At 39.0% G+C, this 20,379-nt stretch overlaps 2 non-coding genes across 2 annotated transcripts; both read right to left on the bottom strand.

The window, feature by feature from the left end:
• Window positions 1–1,219: 1,219 nt before the first annotated feature.
• LOC145561086 (small nucleolar RNA R71) lies at window positions 1,220–1,326 on the bottom strand. The gene has a single exon (XR_014093669.1). It is a non-coding gene; the product is annotated as a small nucleolar RNA R71 (small nucleolar RNA).
• A 9,138-nt stretch (window positions 1,327–10,464) lies between these two features.
• On the bottom strand, window positions 10,465–10,571 carry LOC145561030 (small nucleolar RNA R71). Its single transcript, XR_014093612.1, has one exon. It is a non-coding gene; the product is annotated as a small nucleolar RNA R71 (small nucleolar RNA).
• Between the last annotated feature and the right edge of the window lie 9,808 nt (window positions 10,572–20,379).

Below are 20,379 nucleotides of genomic sequence, written 5' to 3'. Positions count from 1 at the left end.
TCAATGCTAGATTAATTTCCTATTGATTGATTTAATGCTCTGTGACTAGATTAGGCCTGATCTTTTATGCATGAGTTTGACAATATTGATTCGAGATTCGAGAAATGAGAATTGATGTTTAGGTCTAGTTTCAATAGGCAGGTTAATTTATAAATGGTTAAGTCGAGATTCGAGAGATGAGATTTAATACCGGTAAATTAATTGTGTGATTGTAATACGTAGCGAAAGCCCTTTATGATCTGATTAATTTATGCATTGATGATTGATTATTATGTTTTACCTTGGAATATTATTTATTGGTGAACCTATGCCCTAGGCCTTTTATTCATTGTTTTCTCTTTATTCTTAATCCCCGTAGTTTAGTCTTATATCCATATTATTAAATTGTTACTTAATAATTTAGATTGCTTTAATTAATTAGGAATAAAAAGACTTGTTTCCATGGGGATTCGACCCTAATTCCCTATCTATTTTAGTTAGTGATTTTAGGAATTACTTTTGATTAGGTGATACGACTTTAGCCTGTCAAAATTTGGTGTCGTTGCCGGGGAAACAGTTTTATTTTTATTTCTGATTATTTTTGTAGTCTGGGTTATTTCTTTTTGTCTCAGAGAACGTTAGTTCTTTGAGGCAAGTCTCATATTTGCTTCAAGTTCTTTGTTTATGCCCAGGTGTTCCAGATCAGGTTACATCCCATTCGATCCTGAGATCGAACGATCCTTCCATAGGCAGAAGAATCTTTACAAGCAAATTCTGGCTGGTTCTGGTGATAATAATAATCACCGAGACCCTCCAACTGATTCTAGCGATTTAGAGGTATCTTCAGATCCAGAATCAGAGATGACGGCTCCAAAGAAGCTTAGTGATTATTCACAACCAAAGCTTACAGATTTTCCACACCTTACTCCCACTCCAGCTCTTGATGGGGTACAGTTTGAGATTAAACCCCAATTTATAACGATGATAGAAAGGAAGCAATTTAGTGGAGCTAAGGGTGAAGACCCTAATCTTCATATTGAAGACTACTGTCAGTACTGTAATACCATCAAGCAAGCTAGGGTCACACAAGACCAAATCAGGGAGATTCTCTTTCCTTTTTTTAACTGGAAAAGCCAAATTATGGTTTAATGGTTTAAATAGAACTGCACTTGGTATAACTGACTGGGCAACTCTTGTTTTGAATTTTTATAACAAATATTATCCTGTAGAGAGAACAGCTGTACTACGGAGTGCAATTCAGAACTTTGCCCAAGAAGTCGATGAAACTTTATATGAGGCTTGGGAGAGGTTCAAGGACCTACAAAGAGAATGCCCCCACCATAATTTGGCATAATGGCAGTTAATCCAAGCCTTTTACAATGGCATTGGAAATTCATCTAGAATAATCTTAGATTCTGCAGCTAGTGGGAGGTTTATCAATCTTAATGTTGATGATGCAGGTCAGATTATTGAAGATATAGCGATACATGATTCCCAATATGGGAATCCCAGAGGCTTTGCTAACAAGGGGAATCATAGTGTTGACTCTGTATCCTTTTTGCAAGCTCAATTAACCTCTATCTGCCAGAAATTAGATAATCTTAGCACTGCTAATGTAGCTAATGTTTCTGCTATGAATAATAATGCTAACGAGGCTTTATGTGAAAATTGTGGAATTTTAGGTCATTGGGAGCAAGATTGCAGGAGTGTCGTGGAGCAAGTTAATGCCTTTCAGGCTTATAGGCAGAATTAACCATACTCCAACACCTACAATCCTGGGTACCGGAACCATCCATACCTTTCCTTCCGGAGTACCAATGTTCAAAATCCACCACCACCACAAGAACCACAGGCGCCACAACAACAACAGCAGAAATATTACCACCCCAATGCTGGCTAGAAGAACCAACCACTACAACCCTCCTCATCTTCCGACCCTTCTTTAGGAGAAATTAGAGCGATGTTGGTTAACATGCAGAAGCACATGAAGAGTAGAGATGCACAGATTGATTCAATTCTAGCACACAATAAAATTGTAGATAATCAAATTGCACAACTTTCTGCTACTCTACAAGCCCGCCAATAGGGAGCTCTGCCAGCACAGCCGACCAGGCCTACGGATCAAGCCTATGCAATTGCTCTAAGGAGTGGTTCAAACTACGAAGGGCCCCTTATGCCCAGAGATGATGAACCTGTTTTAATAAATAATGCTAATCTTGATTCCGTTAAACCAGACAATGTAGCTAATAGCCCCGTAGGGCTAAAGAGTAGTACTAATATATCTAATTCTACATTGTAGGGTACGACTCCAGGGTAGGTGGCCACTCCAGATAAGAGCAATAATGCTCCAAAGCCAGTTATCAAACTTCCATTCCTCAATCGTCACTTGAAGACAAACTTGGACAACCAGTTTGGTAAGTTTCTGGAGATGGTAAAAGATTTAAAGGTAAAAGTTCCCTTCACCGAACTAATCACACAAATTCCTGCATATGCTAAATTTATGAAGGAAATATTGACAAGAAAAAGGTCTATTAGTGAGGTAGAGACAGTATCTTTCACTGCAGAGTGTAGTGTCGTACTTCAAAATAAATCTCCACCTAAATTAAAAGATCCAGGTAGCTTTTCTATCCCTTTTCATATTGGCAATCTAATGATTGATAATGCATTGTATGATTTGGGTGCTAGCGTTAGTGTCATGCCATTATCTGTGTGTTGCAAGTTAAATATGGGTAAATTAAAAGCTACTAATATTACTCTACAAATGGCCGACCGTTCTTTCAAATACCCCGTAGGTGTTTTAGAGGATGTTCCTGTTAGAGTAGGTAAATTTTATATACCTGTTGATTTTGTTGTTCTTGATATGGCTGAGGATATGCAAACTCCAATCATTTTGGGTAGACCATTCCTTAACACTGCAGGAGCAATTATAGATGTGAGAAGTGGCAAATTAACACTATCAGTAGGGGACGATAAAATTATTTTTAATCTAAATAATACCCCTAAATGCCCCATGACAGAGGAGAAGTGCTTTAGTGTTAATGTGGTTCAAAGTTATTCTAACAAGCCCCAAGCTCTTGTAAAAGATCCCTTGGAGGCGGTATCTTGTGTTGCATCCCTTTCAGATGAGATAGACAAATGGCAGAAGAAATTTGATGCGATAGAAAGAGCCCTCTAAACTGTCGGTCTTGGTTTTGAGGACGAAAAGGTGGAATCAATCAAGCAAGTTGTGGAAATTGAGCCTACGGTGAGTGTTCCGCCAGATCGAGTTGCAAGTGCTAAATGCAATGACAATTTGAAGCAACCCTCGATCAAAGAAGGATCTTTAGTGCGTAGCATTGAAGAGCCCCAATCCAAGTCAAGGAGGATCCACCAGATAAAGTGAATTGGCGTCCCACAGGGTATGTCAGGAAGCCGCGTCGTAGCCTAAACAATGCTCGACCGGGTGAGGAACCACCCGACCAAGCGTTAGGCCAAGGGTCCTAGTTCTTGTACTTGGTAAGAAGGTTGTGCGGGACCTAGATAAACCAGCGCTTTGCGGGAGGCAACCCGTATTTTAATGCTTTTTAGACCAGTTTTTCTTTCTTTTTTTTATGAGAGGAGAGATGAGGGAATTTAATGAGTTTTATGATTTTTTGTACAGGTTTGAAGGAAAAGAGGTAGGAAAAAAAATTGAAGAAAAGAAGAAAATAAATAAAATTCGTCCAATTATCCTCGGGTCTGACCGGGCGAATCTCGCCCGACCGGGCGCGAGAGCAATTGTCAAAAAGGTTTAATTTTTGCCCGATCGGGCGCGAGATTTTACATACACGGACATATTCATCTGTTCGACTGGGCGAAGGGCGCCTGACCGGGAGCAAGAGATAAACAATTTTTGGGCGTTAGATCGCCCGATCGGGCGAAGCTCGCCCGACCGGGCACGAGAGAAGAAGAAATCTGGGCGTTAGATCGCCCGATCGGGCGAAGCCAGCCCGACCGGGCGCGAGAACAACAATTTAAAAAATCCAGATCGCCCGATCAGGCGACAGGTCCGCCCGACCGGGCGCGAGCCACCCTGCTTCCTTTTCCTCCATAATTTTCTGTCTCTAAAACCTTAAAACCTCTACCTTCTCTCTAAGATTCTCTCTTCATTTCTCACCCTAATCTAAATATTTTTACATATTCTTAATCCTCTCTTCATCCTCTACAATCTTATATAAAATTTTTCAAATTCCATTCAAATCATTTTTGATACCCATTTTATATTATGGCTTCAAAGAGGGCTCGATCTATTTTCGGTAGGAGCTCTAGCTCAAGGGAGGAGTATGATCCAGATTTACAACTCCCCTACTGGCCAACGATCCGTATTGCTAGCAAGGAACAAAAGGAAAGGCTAGAACACCTAGCCAGGCGCGAGGTGGCAGTGGAGGTGGTGGTTTCGGCTCCATGGATGAGGATGTCAGGACTAGCTATGTTGGGCTAGTTCCCGAGCCAATGAGGACATTGTCTGATTCTGGCTTGGGGGGGATTTTGGATTTGGTATCTTTCTCTTTCTCTTTTCTTTTGTTTTGGTGTGTTTTCTTAGTTTAGATTTATTGCTTTCTAGGTTAGTTTTATTGCTTTCTTTTATATGAAAATTAAAAAATTCATAAATAAAAAATTCAAAAATACGTTCCAATGATTTGTAAATCATGCTTCCCTATGCCCCATACTTGAGAAAATTATTTTGATTCTTGGTATATGATGATAAGCATTATGGATTTCTTGATCATGATTTGATGTTTGATTGCCTTGAAACCTTAACATGAGTCAATTTTGTCCAACTACTTGTGAATATAGTGTTTCACTAGTTGATTTGGTTAGGAATGTGTGTTAGTTCCTGGTATGTCAATGAATTTGAGTATTGATTTGCAACTATAAGTAATGTTTGTATGACTCATTATTATGCACATTGTGGAGGACGAAGGCATTTGTTCTTTTAGGTGGCCTTCAGATGATTGTAGATACATTTGTTCCCTTCTTGCTACCCATGTTGTTGCCTTGACTTTTTGTTGTTTATTAGCCATATTACAAGCCGATTTTCCTCATTGGTTACTAGTCCCAAGCTTGGCTTGGGGGAGCTATTAGTAAGTGAGGTGAGGGAGTTTGTAGTGTGCTTATTATTTTCACAATTTGGGTGGGTTTTGAGGAGTTATTTTGTTCTTGATCGTAGTTTATTTTTGATGAGCTTGAATGTTTAATCTTCTTGAGAAAAATAAAGTATGATGTTATGAAAAAAACAAAAAGAGATGTTCAAGAAAAAAAAAAGTGAACTTCAGTAGAAAAAAAAGAGCAAAAGGAAAAAAAATATTTAATGTTCAAATGTTCTAGTTAGAGGTTAATCAAAGGAAAGAAAAAAATCGAGTTTCAATGAATAAAATTCAAGTTTGGAAAATAAAGTTTGTTTATTCACTCAAATTCTTTATTGTTATATTTTTTGTGAGTGTATATGTAAGTGTTGGGATTGTTGTTTATGATTGGAGTATATTTGGTGGATTTTTGTTAGAGTTGGTTATGTAGGAGATGTTGATCATTATTTGTTTCGATCATGGGTTTTACTAAGATTTGCTCCCTTAAGCATTGCTTTTCTATCACTTGTTTCCAAATGATTCCTACCTTTTACCCTACCCTTACATTACAAGATTTAAAGACCTTCCGACCGTTGTGCATAGAGTTGTATGAATGTGAAAGTGTTGTTTATCAATGCAAGTTATGATTTGACATATTTCGAGTCGACTAGTAGGTTGAGTGTACATCTTTTTAAACACACGAGAGCGTGAGTTTGGGAGGGCATTGTTCACATTAAAGGGGTGGTTGGAGAGCGATCGAGTACATCTTTTACTCGCCACATAAATGAGAGTTGAGTGTGTGAGCACTAGTCTTGAATTCTATATGCTCTTATGGTTTGCTCTATTTGACAATTGTTATGGAAGATTGGTAGTTGGATGGATTTAATTGATTGACTTTGATACATGTTTGTCGACTTTACCTTGAATTGTATTAATCGATTTAAATTATTTTTGGGGTGAAGTATTGATTTATTTATTCATTGCTTTGCTTAGGGACAAGTAAAGGTTTGGCTTGGGGGAGTTTGGAGTCTATTTTATATATATTTTTATTCCCGTCCCACGGTCATATTTGTGCTTAATTGAGCTCTACGGAGCTATTTTTATTACTAATATACGTTTTGTAGTGTTTTTGTAGGGTTGGTATTATTTTGTAGGAATTTGCAGATTTATGATAATTCCCGAGCTTATTGAGCCACTACGAAGACATTGGAGCCAGATCGTATTTTATGACTGTATATTTAAAGCCCAGGACCGAGATAAAGAAATTTAGTTCGGTGATTCAGGGCTCGATATATGAGGAGGTCCAAGATTACAAGATTATACAAGTTATTATTACGGACCAACCAAGTGAAGAAACTAAGGCTAATAAACTCTAAAAGCCCAAGTCAAAACCTACAAGGCCTAGTAAATAGATGGGTTTGATCTCCTTGGGCCCTACTCCAGCTGACCCCGTATTTGCTCCAAATTCACGCGGCTTTTGTATTTGGGGATTTATTCTTTGTTGGTTAATGGGATCTTTGGGGTTATTTTCCTATATAAAGGAATAGTAGTTACGTAGGATGGGAGGTTAGCTTTTTCATTGTTTAGTTTTAGATTAGTTTTAGTTAGTTTTATTTGTTTTGTGTTTCATTAGTTTAGTTTTAGTTTTATTAATTTGTTATTAGTTTTGGTTTAGTCTTCTTTTCTCTTTCTCTCTCCAACTTTTCTCTCTCTCTCTCCTTTTAATTAAAACTCTTAATCTTACTTTCTCTCTTACTTCTCTCTCTACAACTTTTGATTTAATTTCATTAATTTATTCTCTTTCTTTGATCATGTATCCTTTAATTGTTTTGTTTTGTTTAGATTTAATTATGTGTGAGTAGTTTTCTTTCTACGGTTTATAGGGATCTATAAATAATATGAAGGGGTAATTTATTGTTATTGATTGTCAATGCTTAATTAATTTCCTATTGATTGATTTAATGCTCTGTGACTAGATTAGGCCTGATCTTTTATGCATGAGTTTGACAATATTGATTCGAGATTCGAGAGATGAGAATTAATGTTTAGGTCTAGTTTCAATAGACAGGTTAATTTATAAATGGTTAAGTCGAGATTTGAGAGATGAGATTTAATACCGGTAGATTAATTATGTGATTGTAATACGTAGCAAAAGCCCTTTATGATCTGATTAATTTATGCATTGATGATTGATTGTTATGTTTTACCCTGGAATATTATTTAGGAAAAATTGCTCCCATTAATCTGAACTTTGCCTCATCCGCCGAAATTAATCCCAACTTCAGTTTATTATCTATCACTCCCAACTTTGGGGGGGTATTAATTTTAGTTGCACCCAAATGACTTGCAATCGGTAAAGCAGGTAAACCTTTGTGATTTTTTTTTTGCACACGTGTCAATATGTAATTGGTTGAGAAAAATAAAGAAAATTAAAAAAAATAAAGAAAAATGTAAAAATAAATAAATAAATAAATAGAACAACCCAGCAGCACCCACCACCACACGAACACCACCGCCGCACATCAAACCACCACCACCGTTGGCCAAAATTGGCCGATATTGGCCACAAATGGCCGATGTTGGGGCTGAATACCCTAAACTGGCCGATTTCGGCCGTTTGTGGCCGATTTCGTGCATAGGCGTCGCCGATTTCGTGGCTGGGTTCGCCGATTTCGAGGGTGGGGAGGGGTTATCGGGGGCTGGGGAGGGGTTATCGGGGGGTGGGGAGGGGTTATCGAGGCTGGGGAGGGGTGTTATCGGGGCTGGGGAGGGGTAATCAGGGGCTGGGGAGGGGTTATCGGGGGTGGGGGAAGGGAAGGGGTGGCTGGGCGGCGGTTTCCGGTAGCGGGGGAGAGGTTTCCAGGGAAGGGGCGGTTTTTTCCGGCGGGGTAGGGGGTGGGGGTGTGGTGTTTTCCGGGATAGGGTGGGGGGCTGAGTATTTTTTGTTTTTTTAATTTTAATTTTTGTTTTTTTTTGGACCTATCTCGTGTTGACACGTGTCTAGGTAACCTACTACATCATGTTAGAGGACCTGTTGGGTGCAACGAAAATTAATACCCCCCAAAGTTGGGAGTGATAGATAATAAAGTGAAGTTGGGATTACTTTCGACGGATGAGGCAAAGTTCAGATTAATGGGAGCAATTTTTCCTATTATTTGGTGAACCTATGCCCTAGGTATTTTATTCATTGATTTTGTCTATTCTTATTCTTCCCTACTTTTACACTTAGTAGTTTAGTTATCCTTCGATTACAATATTTTGGTTACTTAATAATTTAGATTACAATAACTAATTGATGTGTCTATTTTATATAGTATTTTACCCCCGTCCCTTGGTCATAATTAGTAGTGTTTTTGGCTCTTTAGAGCCACTTTTATTACTAATTAGTGTTTTCTAGTGTTTTCGTAGATTTGGTTGACTTTTGCAGGGATTTACACTTTTGGAGTATTTTCCCGAGATATTTTAGAGCAATCACGAGCACTGGAGAAGCACGACCATAGTTTATAGCCCAGGGCCGGTTAGAGTCATCGAACCGGTGATTAAGGGCTCGGTATGTGTGATACCGGGGCATTTGGACCGAGTATTCAAGACCCGAAGAGGAAACCCAGATTGGCCCGAAGAATTGGAGCTCAATCGTAGTCCAATTAGTGGCCCAAGAGAGCCACCCGGCCAAAGAGGCTGGCGCCCGGAGGCGCGCCCGGCCGGGCGAGAGAAGCAAAGGTCGGCGCCCGGTGACGCGCCTGGCCGGGCGCGAAATTTGTATTGAAGAGCAAAAAGGCGCGCCCAATCGGGCGGTGCCTCGCCCGATCGGGCGCGTGTAATTATTAGGGGTTAATTTCGTCGTTTAAGTTTGTTTAGTTTAGGATTTGTACGGAGTATAAATATTCCTCCGTAATACGATTTTAGCATCTATCACTTTTTTACTCTTTCTTTACTCTCTTAATCGTTTTCTGAGATTTTTTTCTCTCTTATACCTTTGTTCTTAATCTACTCTTAATTCCAGATTTATTTGGTAACTATTTCTCTTCTCTTAATCTTAGTTGTTTATTTCATTCCTTTGATCATGTCTTGCTTTATTGCTTTGATTAGTTTAGTTTCTATTATGTGTGAGTAGTTTTATTTCTAGGGTTTATGGGGATCCATAAATAATATGAAGGGTTAATTTATTGTTGTTGATTGTCAATGCTAGATTAATTTCCTATTGATTGATTTAATGCTCTGTGACTAGATTAAGCCTGATCTTTTATGCATGAGTTTGACAATATTGATTCAAGATTCGACAGATGAGAATTGATGTTTAGGTCTAGTTTCAATAGGCAGGTTAATTTATAAATGGTTAAGTCGAGATTCGAAAGATGAGATTTAATACCGGTAAATTAATTGTGTGATTGTAATACGTAGCGAAAGCCCTTTATGATCTGATTAATTATGCATTGATGAATGATTATTATATTCAACCCTGGAATATTATTTATAGGTGAACCTATGCCCTAGATCCTTTTGTTCACTGTTTTCCCCCTACTCTTGATCTTCGTAGTTCAGTTTCATATTCAAATTTATATATTGGTTACTTCATAATCTAGATTATATTAGTTAATTAGGAATAGAAAGATCTGTTTCTCTGTGGATTCGACCCTACTTCCCTATCTACATTAGTTAGAGGATTTAGGAATTACTTTTATTTGGGGATATGACTTTACCCTGTCAAAATTTGGCGTCGTTGCCGGGGAAACGGTTTTATTTTTATTTCTGATTACTTTGGTAGTCTAGGTTATTTCTTGTTGTCTCATAGAACGTTAGTTCTTTGAGGCAAATCTCATATTTGCTTTTAGTTTTTTTGTTTATGCCCAGGTGTTCCGGATCAGGGTACATCCCATTCGATCCTGAGATCGAACGTTCCTTCCATAGGCAGAAAAACCTTTACAAGTGAATCTTGGCGGATTCTGGTGATAATAATTATCACCGAGATCCTCTAACCGGTTCTAGCGATTCAGAGGTATCATCAGATACAGAATCAGAGATGACGGCTCCAAAGAAGCTTAGTGATTACTCACAACCAAAGCTTGCAGATTTTCCACATCTCACTCCCACTCCGGCTCTTGATGGGGTACAATTTGAAATTAAACCCGAATTTATAATGATGATAGAGAGGAAGCAATTCAGTGGAGCCAAGGGTGAAGACCTAAATCTTGACATTGTCGACTATTGTCAATATTGTAAGACCATAAGGCAAGCCGGGGTCACACAAGACCAAATCAGGGAGATTCTCTTCCCCTTCTCTTTAAGTGGAAAAGCTAAATTGTGGTTTAAGGGCTTAAATAGAACTGCACTTGGTATAACTGACTAGGAAACTCTTGTTTTGAATTTTTATAACAAGTATTATCCTGCAGAGAGAACAACCGTACTACGGAGTGCGATTCAGAACTTTGCCCAAGAAGCCGATGAATCTTTGTATGAGGCTTGGGAGAGGTTCAAGGACCTACAAAGAGAATGCCCCCATCATAATTTAGCACAATAGCAGTTAATCCAAGCCTTTTATAATGGCATTGGAAATTCTTCTAGAATAATTTTAGATTCTGCAGCCAGTGGGAGATTTATGAATCTCAATGTTGATGATGCAGGTCAGGTTATTGAAGATATGGCGATACATAATTCCCAATATGGGAATCCTAGAGGCTTTTCTAACAAGGGGAAGCATAGTGTTGACTTTGTATCCTTTTTGCAAGCTCAATTGACCTCTATCTGCCAAAAATTAGATAATCTTAGCACTGCTAATGTAGCTAATGTTTCTTCAATTAATAATAATTCTAATGAGGCTTTCTGTGAAAATTGTGGAATTTTAGGTCATTGGGAACAAGATTGCAGGAGTTCCGTGGAGCAAGTTAATGCCTTTCAAGCTTATAGGCAAAATAACCCATACTCCAACACCTACAATCCTGGGTATCAGAATCATCCGTACCTTTCCTACCGGAGTACCAATGTTCAAAATCCACCGCCACAAGAACCACAGGCGTCGCAGCAACAACAGCAGAAATATTACCATCCCAATGCTGGCAGAAAAACCAACCACAACAATCCTCCTCATCTTTCGACTCTTTTTTGGTGGAAATTAGAGCGATGTTGGTTAATATGCAGAAGCATATGGAGAGTAGAGATGTGCAAATTGATTCAATCCTAGCGCACAATAAAATTGTAGATAATCAGATTGCGCAACTTTCCGCCACTCTACAAGCCCGCCAACAGGGAGCTCTGCCGGCACAGCCGACCAGGCCTACGGATCAAGCCTATGAAATTACACTAAGGAGTGGTTCAAACTATGAAGGGCCCTCTATGCCCAGAGTTGATGAACCTGTTTTATTAAATAATGCTAAACTTGATTCTGTTAAACCTGATAATGTAGCTACTAGCCCTGCAGGGCTAAAGCATAGTACTAATATATCTAATTCTACATTGCAGGATACGACTCCAGAGAAGGTGGCTACTCCAGATAAGAGCAATAATGCTCCAAAGCCAGTTGTCAAACTTCCATTCCCCAATCGTCACTTGAAGACAAACTTGGATAAGCAGTTTGGTAAGTTCCTGGAGATGGTAAAAGATTTGAAGGTAAGAGTTCCCTTCACTAAATTAATCACACAAATTCCTTCATATGAAAAATTTATGAAAGAAATATTGACAAGAAAAAGGTCTATTAGTGAGGTAGAGACAGTAGCTTTCACTGCAGAGTGTAGTGCCGTACTTCTAAATAAATCTCCACCTAAATTAAAAGATCCAGGTAGCTTTTCTATCCCTTGTCATATAGGCAATCTAATGATTGATAATGCATTGTGTGATTTGGGTGCTAGCGTTAGTGTTATGCCATTATCTGTGTGTTCCAAACTGAATATGGGTAAATTAAAAGCTACTAATATTACTCTACAAATGGCCGACTGTAGACACCCATTTGTGTCTCCCCAAAACCAAACCAAGTGATGAGTACCTTTCACGTCAAATCATAATCGAATGAAACGAAAGTGTGGAAAGGTCTAGTGTTGCGGAAAGTTTTAATTTCTTTTCTCTTCTTTCTGTTTTTGAAAACTTTATTTTAAGAAAACAGCCAATCCATTTTGGTTGGTCCATGATATGGGTCCAATAGTGGTGTAGTTGGATGGGGCTTGCAAAGACCTTTCCAACGATATATTATAAGCCCAATTCCGATGAATATTGAGGAAGTTATGGCCAATTTACCAAACTGGGCCCGGTTTGAGCTTTATGTACGGTCCAATGATCTAGGGGAGGGCCTAATCTGATTTATCATTCCTAATGCAATTAGGAATGGTTTTAGTCTTCTAGAATCTTCTAGAAGGTTCTTTTCATTCCTAATTCAATTAGCATTGATAAGTTGACTTTGTTGACTTTTCAGAGTTTTAATCAAAATCAAATAGCATTTTCGAAGAAATTATATTATTTTATCCTCCAATACGGTAAACTTATCAGATTTTCAAAAACGCGTTAAAATCAAGACTGGCGTCCAACCCCAGGCCTTGGCGCCTGGAACCAGGCTTGGCGCCAGACGCTAGCCATTGGTGCCTGGCGCCAGCTAGCCAGGGTTGGCGCCAGCTCTGTTTCTTGAGCGTCATACTCTGTTTTGTTAAATTATCTTTTTTGGCTGATTTTCTCTATAAATATCGTATCAAAAATTCCGTTTTCATTCATCATCATCATCTACATTCACCAATTCTCCTCATTCACAAGCTTTAATTAGCATTCTCCATTCATCTTTCTTTCTTACTTTGTTTTCATACAAAATTCCGCATTCACAAGATCAAGAAACACTTAGCCATATTCGAAGTTGCCTTCGCTCTAGACGTGAAAGGTTTAATTTCTAAGGGTTTGGTCCCAAATCTCTCTTTCAATTATTTAATTTAATTGTTTGTTTATTATTTTCCTTGAAGTTACTAACGTGTGTATTTTGTTATTAGAAAGAGGTACGAAGCATCAAAGTAAGTACTTTAATTGATTAATTGATGTTATGATGTAGAATTCATGTTTATATTGTTATTATGATATTCCTAGTATCATGTCTAGGGTAATTTTAATATTAAATATGATTAGTACGATGCTTCCTATGTTCTTCCTAATAGTTATGATTGTTAGTATCATGTTAGGGCTAAAGATTTGATTTTTATTGCTTAGTGACATGCTAGGGTTTGTTATTAATCTTGTTAGTATCATGCCTAGGATCTTGCTATTTTTATTATGCTTTAATATTAACATGAACATGATTATGACTATAATTGTTATAATTTATGATGATTATGAATATTATTATTATTATTATTATTTTGATGATGATTATTTTATTTATGATTATAATTATTGTTACGATTATTATTATGTTGCTTGATATTTATTGCTTGATCACCTTTTATTGCATGTTTAAAGGGAATTTTGTACTTGTAATCACGCTTAATAAGATATTAATAATCTTGTTTAGGTTAATGTGATTATAATTTCAAGTGATCGCCAATATTAGATTTTTTTGTGCATTATATTCAACCAACATAGATAAACAGGTTTAGGGTTAATCTTATTGATTGTATGTTAGTCAAAAAGCGCACATGAATACGATCAGAATAAAGTAGAGGCCTATTATTAGGGCAGGTTCAATCTCTTTTAGGTTGGATTTGTACCTTCATCCCCGAACCCTTATTTGGTTCTAGACCTTATGGAGTTGACGATCTCTTGGATCGTTAAGGGGTGTAACCTTCATCCTATGAACGGTTTACAAGTTCCTAAAAAACTTGTTGGCGACTCTTTTGCTCTATCTTCTTCCCTTTTGGACGCCACCGTACTTTAGTGTATGATCACAGTGGGGTTCAAGCTAGTGGGATTAAGGCTTGAATTATTCCCTACACCGACCGTTCTTTCAAAACCCCTTAGGTATCTTAGAGGATGTCCCCGTTAGAGTAGGTAAATTTTATATACCCGTTGATTTTGTTGTTCTTGATATGGCTGAGGATATGCAAACCCCGATTATTTTGGGTAGACCATTCCTCAACACTTCAGGAGCAATTATAGATGTGAGAAGTGGGAAGTTAACACTATCAGTAGGGGATGATAAAATTATTTTTAATCTTAATAATACCCCTAAAATCCCCATGACAGAGGAGAAGTGTTTTAGTGTTAATGTGGTTGAGAATTATTCTAACAAGCCCCAAGCTCTTGAAAAAGATCCCTTGGAGGCGGTATCTTGTGTTGCATCCCTTTCAGATGAGATAGACAAATAGCAGAAGGAAGTCGATGCAATAGAAAGAGCCCTCTACACTGTTGATCTTGGTTTTGAGGACGAAAAGGTGGAATCAATCAAGCAAGTTGTGCGATTTGAGCCAACGGTAAGTGTTCCGCCAGATCGAGTTGCAAGTGTTGAATGCAATGACAATTTGAAGCAACCCTCGATCAAAGAAGGATCTTTGGTGCGTAGCATTAAGAACTCCCTACCCAAGTCAAGGAGGATCCACCAGATAAGGTGAATTGGCGTCCCACAGGGCATGTCAGGAAGCCGCGTCGTAGCCAAAACACCGCTAGACCGGGTGAGAAACCGCCCGATCAAGCGTTAGGCCAAGGGTCCTAGTTCTTGTACTTGGTAAAAAGGTCGTGCGGGACCTAGATAAAACAGCGCTTTGCGGGAGGCAACCCGTATTTTTGATGCTTTTTAGACTAGTTTTTTCTCTTTTTTCTTATGAGAGAAGAGATGAGGGAATTTAACGAGTTTTATGAGTTTTTGCACAGTTTTGAAGGAAAAGAGTTAGCCAAAAATTGAAGAAAAGAAGAAAGCCAGTGAAATCGTCAATAAGCCTCGGGCCCGATCGGGCGCGAGAGCTAGGTCCAAATATCGAGTGATTTCGCCCAACCGGGCGATGGGCGCCCAACCGGGCGCGAAACTCGTCGTATAAGGACAAATTTGTCCGCCCGATCGGGCAAGCCTCGCCCGACCGGGCGCGAGAAGTGTCGAAAATTTGAACGTTAGATCGCCCTACCGGGCGAAGGGCTCCCGACCGGGCGCGAGAGTTGAAGGAAATTCGGGCTTAGATCGCCCGACCGGGCGACATACCGCCCGACCGGGCGCGAGGGGTGTCCGCCTCTTTTTCTTCTCTCTTTTCTTATTTATTCCTTCTTTTCTTCTTACCTTCATAACTTTCTCTCTCTACAACTCAAATTCTCTCTACCTTCTCTCTAAGATTTCTTCTCCAATTCTTACCCAAATCCAAAACTTTTTACATATTATTACTCCTCTCTTCATCCTCTACATTTCTATATAAAAATTTTCTAATTTCTTTCAAATTAATTTCATACCCATTTCTACCATGGCTTCCAAGAGGGCTCGGTCTATTTTCGGTAGGAGCTCTAGTTTGAGGGAGGAATACGACCCGGATTTGCAACTCCCGTACTGGCCGACGATCCGTATTGCTAGCCAAGAGCAAAAGGAGCGGCTAGAAAACCTAATCGGGCGAGAGGTAATTCCTTCACGGTGGTTACACTGCCCTACTTTAGAATTGTTTGGTTTGTATGATTCTGTAAAACGGTTTTTAAATGACATTGGCATGAGAAAATTCGTTGATATGCATTATCCTACTTACCGAGAATTAACTTGTGAATTCTTGTCTTCTTTAAAAGTTGTAAATAGTAGGAATGGGCCGAATTTAATTTTTAGGTTGAACAATAAGAATATTAGTTTAACTTATGTAGAATTTTGTAAATTATTTGAATTAACTTCTAAGTTACCTCACCAATGGCATGCAGACTATAAAATGGGTGACATTTATTTTGCTCTGACTGGTTTGCCTACTCCCGACCCCCAACATGCTAGTACCAAACCTATTCATTACCCTGTCCCAAAAATCTAGCAAAGATTTGCGGGTTTGTGTTTTTTAGGTAGGAACAAGCCCCATAACGCCCAAACTAACGAACTAGATGTCATAGGACACTATATGTATGGGTTCGGGAAATTGAACATAGGTAGGTATATTATTCACCATCTGAGCAGACATGCCACAGCCAGTACCACATCTCGCACCCCCATCTGTATAGGAGGCCTTATCACTCGAATAGCGGTGAAAAAGGTCGATTTTGTAAAGGATGGACCCCACCAACTAACCAACTGTGGACCAGATACCTATACGACTGCTAGGTATTTTGAGGAGTTGGGGTGGGTACGACCGGATAGCGAGCAGACACCCTTTTGGTGTACTAGGACTAGGAGCGAGCAGCCTTTGCCCATCTTTCCCCTACCTAGTCCTGACTTGACCGCCTTTCCCCCAGGGCAACCATCCTACACATATGATCTTATAGTTTCCAATGCTAGGGGGCAAGCACCACCACCACCAGTTCCAGCACCCCAGCCTCAGCCTCAGCCCGAGGTGGCGTTTTCTCCACCTCGCATGTCTCACTCTGTCCCCCATGTTGACTCTGACCCAGTTTGGGACCTTCAGAGTATAGGTCAGGCCTTAGGACGTATCGAGCATTCCCACACTGACCTTAGGAGGATGGTAGGCTCTATAGACCAGAGGTTAGGGTACCTGGAGAGGAACCAGAGCTCTACCATATTTACGATGATTATGCTCGTCGGGGCAACATTCCCGACGATGCTATTTACCCTGACTGGTTACATCCCCCACCCCAGGGATACGATAGGGATGCCACTGCCCATGGCATTTACACTGACTATTCTGCCTTCCATGGGTACGGCCAGGACATTCCTTTCGGGGGACCGGCGGGGGGGGGGGGGGAGTTTTCATGCTGATTATTTTGGTGGTAGCTCTTCAGGTGCAGGTGGCAGTGGAGGTGCAGAGTTCTGGCTTGGGGGAGATTTTGGATTTAGTATCTTTCTTTTTCTCTTTTCTTTTATTTTTGGTGTGTTTCCTTAGGTTAGATTTATTGCTTTCTAGGTTAGTTTTATTGCTTTCTTATTTATGAAGAATAAAAAAAATAGAAAAATAAAAAATCCAAAAATACGTTCCAATGAATTGTAAATCATGCTTCCCTGTGCCCCTTACTTGAGAAAACTGTTTTGATTCTTGGTATATGATAATAAGCATTGTGGATTAGTTGATCATGATTTGATGTTTGATTGCCTTGAAACCTTAACATGCGTCAATTTTGCCCAACTACTTGTGAATATAGTGCTTGACTAGTTGATTTGATTAGGAGTGTGTGTTAGTTCCTGGTATGTCAATGAATTTGAGTATTGGTTTGCAACTATAAGTAATGTTTATATAATTCATTATTATGCACATTGAGGAGGATGAAGGCATCTGTTCTTTTAGGTAGCCTCTAGATGATTGTAGATACATTTGTTCCCTTCTTGCTACCCATGTTGTTGCCTTGACTTTTTGTTGTTTTATGAGCCACATTACAAGCCTATTTTTCCCCATTGGTTACTAGTCTCAAGCTTGGTTTGGGAGAGCTATTAGTGAATGAGGTGAGGGAGTTTGTAGTGCGCTTATTATCTGCACAATTTGGGTGGGATTTGAGAAGTTGTTTTGTTTTTTATCATGTTTATTTTTGATGAGTTTGAGAGTTATATTTTCTTGAAAAAAAATAAAGCATGATGTTATGAAAAAAAAGAGAAGTTCAAGAAAAAAAGTGAAAAAATAAGTGAACTTCAAGAGGAAAAAAAAAGGCAAAAAGAGAAAAAATGTTAAATGTTCAAATGTTCTAGTTGGAGGTTGATCAAAAGAAAAAAAAAATACAGCTTAAATGAAAAATTCAAGTTTAGAAATAAAGTTTGCTTATTCACTCCACTTCTTCATTATTATATTTTTATGAGTGAAATTGTAAGAGTTGGGATTGTTTATTATGTTTGGAGTATATTTGGTGATTGATGTTGGAGTTGGTTATGTAGGAGATGTTGATCATTATTTATTTTGATCATGGGTTTTATTAGGATTTGCTCCCTTAAGCATAGCTTTTCTCTCACTTGTTCCCAAATTATTTCTACCCTTTACCCTAGCCTTACATTACAAGATTTAAAGACCTTCCGACCTTGTGCATAGAATTATATGGATGTGAAAGTGTTGTTTATCAATGCAAGTTATGATTTGACATATTTCGAGTCGACTAGTAGGTTGAGAGTTCATTGTTTTATACACACGAGAGTGTGAGTTGGGAGGGCATTGTTCACATAAAAGGGTTGGTTGGAGAGCGATCGAGTACATCTTGTACTCACCACATAAATGAGAGTTGAGTGTGTGAGCACTAATCTTGAATTCTATATGCTCTTGTGGTTTGCTCTATTTGACAATTGTTAGGGAGGAAAGGTAATTGGATGGATTTGATTGGTTGATTTTGAAGCATGTTTATTTGATTTACCCTGAATCGTTTGTGCTTGATTTTAACTTTTTGGGGTGAAGAATATTTATTGATTCATTGATGAGATCTTTGCTTAGGGACAAGCAAAGGTTTGGCTTGGGGGAGTTTGATGTGTCTATTTTATATAGTATTTTACCCCCGTCCCTTGGTCATAATTAGTAGTGTTTTTGGCTCTTTAGAGCCACTTTTATTACTAATTGGTGTTTTCTAGTGTTTTCGTAGATTTGGTTGACTTTTGCAGGGATTTACACTTTTGGAGTATTTTCCCGAGATTTTGGAGCAATCACGAGCACTGGAGAAGCACGACCAGAGTTTATAGCCCAGGGCCAGTTAGAGTCATCGAACCGGTGATTAAGGGCTCAGTATGTGTGATACCGGGGCATTTGGACCGAGTATTCAAGACCCGAAGAGGAAACCCAGATTGGCCCGAAGAATTGGAGCCCAATCGTAGTCCAATTAGTGGCTCAAGAGAGCCGCCCGGCCAAAGAGGCTGGCGCCCGGAGGCGCGCCCGGCCGGGCGGGAGAAGCAAAGGTCGGCGCCCGGTGACGCGCCCGGTCGGGCGTGATATTTGTATTGAAGAGCAAAAAGGCGCGCCCGATCAGGCGGTGCCTCGCCCGATCGGGCGCGTGTAATTTTTAGGGGTTAATTTCGTCGTTTAAGTTTGTTTAGTTTAGGATTTGTACGGAGTATAAATACTCCTCCGTAATACGATTTTAGCATCTATCACTTTCTTACTCTTTCTTTACTCTCTTAATTGTTTTATGAGATTTTCTCTCTCTTATACCTTTGTTCTTAATCTACTCTTAATTCCAGATTTATTTGGTAACTATTTCTCTTCTCTTAATCTTAGTTGTTTATTTCATTCCTTTGATCATGTCTTGCTTTATTGCTTTGATTAGTTTAGTTTCTATTATGTGTGAGTAGTTTTATTTCTAGGGTTTATGGGGATCCATAAATAATATGAAGGGGTAATTTATTGTTGCTGATTGTCAATGCTAGATTAATTTCCTATTGATTGATTTAATGCTCTGTGACTAGATTAGGCCTGATCTTTTATGCATGAGTTTGACAATATTGATTTGAGATTCGACATATGAGAATTGATGTTTAGGTCTAGTTTCAATAGGCAGGTTAATTTATAAATGGTTAAGTCGAGATTCGAAAGATGAGATTTAATATCGGTAAGTTAATTGTGTGATTGTAATACGTAGCGAAAGCCCTTTATGATCTGATTAATTATGCATTGATGAATGATTATTATATTCAACCCTGGAATATTATTTATTGGTGAACCTATGCCCTAGGTCCTTTTATTCACTGTTTTCCCCCTACTCTTGATCTTCGTTGTTTAGTTTCATATTCAAATTTATATATTGGTTACTTCATAATCTAGATTATATTAGTTAATTAGGAATATAAAGATTCGTTTCTCTGTGGATTCGACCCTACTTCCCTATCTACATTAGTTAGAGGATTTAGGAATTACTTTTGATTTAGGGATACGACTTTACCCTGTCACTAATTAGGAATAGAAAGACTTGTTTCCCTGTGGATTCGACCCTACTTCCCTATCTACATTAGTTAGAAGATTTAGGAATTATTTTTGATTAGGTTATACGACTTTAGCCTGTCAGATACATCATCCACCACCTGAGTAGACATGCCACAACCAGTACCCAGTCTCGTACCCCTATTCGTATAGGAGGCCTTATCACTAAGATAGCAGTTAAAAAGGTCGGTTTTGTTGAGAATGGACCCCACCATATGACTTACTGTGGACCGGACACCTATATGACTGCTAGGTATTTTGAGGAGTTGGGGTGGGTACAACTGGATAGTGAGCAGACACCTCACTGGTGTATTAGGACTGGGATCGAGCAGCCTTTGCCCATCTTTTCCCTACCTAGTCCTAATTTGACCGTCTTTCCCCCCGGGAAAGCGTCTTACACGTACGACCTTTTAGTTGCC

The sequence above is a fragment of the Chenopodium album genome, chromosome 9, assembly GCF_948465745.1.
Source record: "Chenopodium album chromosome 9, dcCheAlbu1.1, whole genome shotgun sequence".
Lineage (NCBI taxonomy): Eukaryota > Viridiplantae > Streptophyta > Magnoliopsida > Caryophyllales > Amaranthaceae > Chenopodium > Chenopodium album.
Note: the sequence above shows the minus strand (reverse complement) of the source record. Positions and strands in the feature narration are given on the sequence as shown.